The sequence below is a fragment of the Chiloscyllium punctatum genome, chromosome 14 (assembly GCF_047496795.1).
Source record: "Chiloscyllium punctatum isolate Juve2018m chromosome 14, sChiPun1.3, whole genome shotgun sequence".
Taxonomy (NCBI): Eukaryota; Metazoa; Chordata; class Chondrichthyes; order Orectolobiformes; family Hemiscylliidae; genus Chiloscyllium; species Chiloscyllium punctatum.
In genome coordinates, this window is record NC_092752.1 from 48,024,761 (window position 1) to 48,030,760 (window position 6,000).

The following is a 6,000-nucleotide window of genomic DNA, read 5'->3' on the forward strand; positions in this document are numbered from 1 at the left end:
CCCTCTCTCGTCCCCTCTCTCTCCCCCTCTCTCGTCTCCTCTCTGTCCACTCTCTCTCTCGCCCCACTCTATCTCCCCCTCACTCGTCCCACTCTCTCTCCCCTCTCTATCCTCCTCTCCCTCCCCTCTCTCTCGTTCCCTCTCACTTATCCCGTCTCTCTCCCCCTCTTTCTCCCCCTCTAACTGACCCCCCCCCCTCCCCTCGCTCTCGTCCCCTCTCTCTCATTGCCTCTCTCTGTGGTCCATTCTCTCTCTACCCTCTCTCCCCCCACTCTCTCGCTCCTTTCTCTCCCCCTCACTCTCTTCCGCCTCTCTCTCCCCTCTCTCTCCCCACTTGCTCTGCTCTCCTCTCTCATGCCCCTCCATTTCTGCCATCTTTCTCCCTCCACTCTCTCTCTCTCCACACTCTCTCTCGTCATCTCTCACTCGTCCCCTCTCTCTCCACCGTCTCTCTTGCCCCACGCTCTCTCTCATCTGTCGCTTCCTCTCTCTCTCCACCCTCTCTGTCTCCACCCACTCTCTTGTCCACTCTCTCATCCCCTCTCTCGTCTCCACTCCCCCGTCCCCTCTCTCTCCCCCTCACTCTGTCCCCCCTCTCTTCACCTCTCTCTCGACCTCTCTTTCACCCCTCTCTCTCCCCTTCGCTCTGTCTCCTCTGTCTCTGTCTCCCCCCTCCCCCACTCTCCCTCCTCTCTCATCCCCTCTCTCTCGCCCCACTCTCTCTCCCCTCTCTCGCCTCGTCTCTCTCTCCCATCTGACTCTCCACCCTCTGTCACTCCACCCTATCACTCTCTGTCTCCAACCTCTCTGTCTCCACCCTCTCCATTCTGTCTCTCTGCCTATCTCTCCACCCTCTCGCTCTCCACCCTCTCTCTCTCCACACACTTTCTCTGCACCCTCTCTCTCTCATCCACTCTGTCTCGTCCCCTCTCTCTCCCTCTCTCTCCATCCCGTCTCGCTCCTGCCCCTCTCTTTCGCTCCCCTCTCTCGCCCTCCCCTCTCTCGCCGTCCCCTTCTCTCCCGCAATCCCTTTTATATCCCTCCCACTCTCTCGCTCCCCTCTCTCTCCCTCCTCTCTCACCCTCCCCCTCGCCCACCTCCCCTCTCTCCAATCCCTTCTCTCTCACCCTCTTCTCTTTCGCACTCCCCCCTCTCACCGTCCCCTCTCTCGCCCTCCCCTCTCTCCCTCTCCCATCTCTCTCGCCCTCCCCTCTCTCGCCCTCCCCTCTCTCGCCCTCTCCTCTCTCTCCGTTACGCTCTCTCTCCTCCTCCCCCTCTCTCTTCCTCCCCTCGCTCGCCTCCCCTTCTCCTCCCCTAAATTGGTCGCCCTCCACTCTCTCTCGCCCTCCCCCTCTCTCTCGCCCTCCCCCACTCTCACCCAACCCCCTATCTCGCCCTCCCACTCTCTTGCCCTGCCCTCTCTCTCCCTCTCCCGTCACCTCTCTCACATCCCCCTCACTCGTCCCCTTTCCCTCCCCTTTCGCTCATTCTCTCTCTCCCCCTCTTCTCTTCCCCTCTCTCTCTCCTCTCCCTCTCTCTCCCCCCTCCTCTCCATTCTGTCTCTCTGCCTATCTCTCCACCCTCTCGCCCTCCACCCTCTCTCTCTCCACACACTTTCTCTGCAAGAACGAGAGGGTGGTGCGAGAAAAGGTGCAAGAAACACCCTCTGCACCCTCTCTCTCTCATCCCTCTCTCTCGCACTCCTCTCTCTCTCGCCTCCCTCTCTCTCGCCCTCTCCTGTCTCGCCATACCCTCTGTCGCCCTCCCTCTGTCTTGCTCCCCTCTCTCTCGCCCTCCCTTCTCTCTCGGCCTCTCCTGTCTTGCCCTACCCTCGCCGGCCTTCCTCTCTCCCTCTCTCCCACTCTCTCACCCTCCCCCTCTAGTCATCACCTCTCTCTCGACCTCCTCTCTTTCTCGCCTTCCCCTCTCTCTCGCACTCCTCTCTCCTCCCCCTCTCACGCCCTCCCCCTCTAGTCCTCCCCTCTCTTCGCCCCTCCCCTCTCTCTCGCACTCCTCTCTCACTCACTCCCCTCTAGCCCTCCTCTCTTTCGCACTCCCATCTCTCTCTTCCTCCCCTCGCCCTGAACTCTCTCTGGCCTTCCCCTCTCTCTGGCCCTCCCCTTTCTCCCGTCCTCCCCTCTCTCTCTCCCCTCTCTCGCCCTCCCTTCTCTCGCCCTCATCTCTGTTTCACCCTCCCCTTTCCCGCCCTCCCCTCTCTCTCTCCCTCCCCTCTCTCTCGCCCTCCCCTCTCTCTCTCCCTCCCCTCTCTCTCGCCCTCCCCTCTCTCTCCCCCCTCACTCGACTCCCCCTTCGGCCTCCCCTCTCTCAACATTTCTCTTTCTCGCGTGCGTGTTCCCCTCTTCTTTGTTTCTTGCACCTTTTCTCCCACCACCCTCTCTTTCTGGCTCTCTCCCTCTTTTTCTGTCTCGCCCTCTCTTGGTCCCTCTCGCTCGCTCTCCACTCTCACCCTCTCTGTCCCACCTCCCTCTCGACTCCCCTCTCACACACTCCTCTCTCCTTTGTGCCCTTCCTCTCTCTCACCATCTCTCTCTCGATCTCGCTCTCTCTGGTCTCTCGCTCACCTCCCTCTCTCTCTCAACGCTCTGTCTCTTCCCACGTCTATCTCTCTCTCTTCCCACCCCTCTCTCTCTCTCTAACCATCCCGCTTTCTCTTGACCCCATCTCGCAACCCCTGTCTCTCGCCTCCTCTCTCACTCGTCCCCTCATTCTCTTTCTCTGCCCTCTCTCCTTTTCTCTCTGTCTCTCGTCCTGAGCTCTCTTGCCCCTTTCTTTCTCTCCTCACCCCTCCATATCTGTCTCATTCTCTATCTTGCCCCCTCCCCCGTCCCTCTCTCAGTCACTCTCTTTCTCTTACCCACTCCCTCTCTCGCACCTCTCTCTCTCATTATCTCCACCCGTAACTCTCTCTCGTTCCCCCTTCTCCCTCTCCCTCCTCCTTCACTCTCTCTCCACTTTCTCTCACCCTCGACCACTCTCGCTCAGTTTCTCTCTCTCTACCCACTTTCCTCTGTTTCTCTTTGACTGAATCTCTCTCCCTCCTGTCCCTCCCTCCCTCCATCCCTGACACACTCTGTCTCCCTGGTCCTTCCCTCTCCCTCTGACCCAGAGTTTGGGGGAATTTGTAGGTGAGGCTGTGTGTGGGGTGCGTGGGTGAGATGTGGGAGGAAGGGAAAATGGGGTAGAGTTAGAATTGCGGGAGGGAGACAGAGACGACATGAGAGAGGGGGCGGGGGAGGAAAGAGTGTAGGCAGGTGAAGAAACCTGGTTTGGCGGTGTGTGGGAGACGGAGAGGGATAGAATTGAGGAGAAAGAGTGGTGGAGAGGAAATGGGGATGCCAAGTTGGAGTGGGGGGACAGAGGGAGTTAAACCCAGCTGCTGAGCTCAGGGCCCGGTCCCCTACCCCTCCCTGAGGCCCAGGACCTGGACACAAAGACACATAACAACATCGTTCACTCTGCTGCTCGGCACGTTTTAACGAACATTTTTATTGTTTACAAATGGAAGTGATGGATACAGTCAGTGGATGGTGCCTTTTCTCACTGGCCCGAGTTGTGAGAAACATTGAAATGTTTCCCTCTCACTCACCTGTGGGATAAGGAGGGGCAAACCAGCGCTACCCTCAATATGTTACCATAGCGACAGGCTGGTCCATCGCTGAAACACTGAACTGAAGTGAGAAAATCCCGAATGCATTGGTAATGAGAGAATTTGATTGATGGATGTATTTGGGTAAAGGGATATTTCAGCACATCTTCAACTGCTGCCTGAACTTAGTCTGGGTCACGGCATAAATCGCGGTGTTTGTCGCAGCAACTGATGAGCTGCAGCATGAAGCCGAATTCCTGCACAAAGTCATGCAGAAACACAGACTGATACCCAATATGCAACATCCGGTACCATATAGAATACAGCATTAACGTTGACCCATAACAGGATGAAATTGGCCGAGATCACAAACAGTAAAGTGATGGATTTTTTTCGGTTTCTCATTTCAGTGTCAGACTGTGAGTCCCCATTAGTATGAGCGCGGAGTCTCCTGCGTGCTCTGCTGGTCACTAAAATGTGTCTGACGGTGAGAACATTGAGCAGCAGAATCAGGAGAAATGGGACACACGGGGTTAGAATGTGGTGGAGGAACTCGATTGTGACCCAGACACTGGAGGATAGAACAGCGTCTGTTACAGAACAAAACCAAGGCTCGTTCATCAGACAATACCGAACTGTGAGCATAAAATACCAGAAAATGTTCTTTAAACAGCTCAGCACAGTCACTGCTCCCAGAGCCACAGCCGCCGTTTTCTCACTGCAATATTTACTTTTCAGCTTCTGGCAACAAATGGCCACAAACCGATCAAAGTGAAAGTGACGGTGAACCAGACAGAGCAGTCAGTGGCTGCATAAAGCAGAACGGCGTGGATATTACACACGGGGACGGAGTCCCTCAGGAAATAAAACTGTTCCTTATAAACAATGGGAATGTGTCTCAGGATCAGGTCGAGGATAATGACCAGGAGATCCGCCGCTGCCATGGCCCCCAGGTAACGTCTGACACATGGAGACAATCCACAATCTTTATAAAGCAGGACGTAGATGGTCACTACGTTAACTGTGAGGAAGGTAAACAAACACATTATCCATCAGCCCGGACGCAAAGGGACCCGTTTGTTCGGGGACCTCGTGAGATTTTCAAATATGTTCTTGTATTCAGGGATTTATTAAAAGAATTGGAGCTGGAATAACAAATATGAAGGTCTGACTTACTGAAAAAACGTGAAATAAACCACAAGAAACACTCCCTCTTCAGACACACAGAGATACATCCAGAAGGACGGATGGTTTTGGAACATTTCCATACACTCGATCACTCGAGAGCAGACACAGGTCACTGCTTCCTAGTTCCTAATGCGGAGGGTGGAAACTTTGCTGTCCTGAAGGATTGTCTCCCAGTTTTCTGAAGACAAACGGAGTTTGGAAATTCTGTATTTCGGTGTATATTGTGGTCGATCCTGTGTCATGAAGAAATGCATACGCAGGGAAACCGTATATTCCCCTTTAATTGTCCGATGGGCCTTCGGAACAGTGTCTCCTTCTCCCTGGAACGTGATCTCTTCCCTCGGGATTTTATCGGTTGTTCAATTCACTGACGTCCGGCCATTCACAAACAATGTCAGGGACAGAACCTTCCGGGGAATGTCAGTTATAGAATGTTGGGGACGGAACGTTACGGGGAATGTCAGTTATAGAACGTTGGGGAGAGAACGTTCCGCGAAACTCCTTGACCTGTCCATCACCTTTCCCCCTTATCCACTTCACCAACGTGATGTACACTGCACGGGCACACGGAAGCATTAATGGGGTGAGAGACGGAGGGTCCAATCATTAGCATAAGAATTAAAGGCATTTCCAGTTCAGCTGAAATTGTTAGATATACCACATTCTCAATCCACCTCACAGAACCAGCCCAGACACCATCAACCCAGAGGAGATATCTGTTCACGGTGGAACACTGCAGAGCAGGCCAGTGTACTGCTCAGTACAACCCAGCAATCGTTCCAGAGTGGAACATGGTGCAGATTCATCCATTGAACTGGTCAATACAATGGGCCATCTGTCCAGAGTGAAACACTGCACAGATCCTGTCAGAGCACATATCTTCAAACGCAAAATAGACATCTGTCCAGTATGGGAAGCCGGGATAGAGAAAGAAAAGCTGCAGATGCTGGAATCTAAAGTAGACAGGCAGGAAGCTGGAAGAACACAGCAAGCCAGGCAGCATCAGGAGATACAGAAGTCGTTGGTTCAGGTGTAACGCTTCTGCAAAAGTCCTGAAGGAAGACTAAACCCGAAACGTGAACTTCTACACCTCCAGATGCTGCCTGGCTTGCTGTGTTCCTCCAGCAAGTATTCAGCAGGGGAAGCAGAGCAGACAACACCCGTTCTCTGATTTATAAGTTCGGACTAGACATCTGTCCAGAACC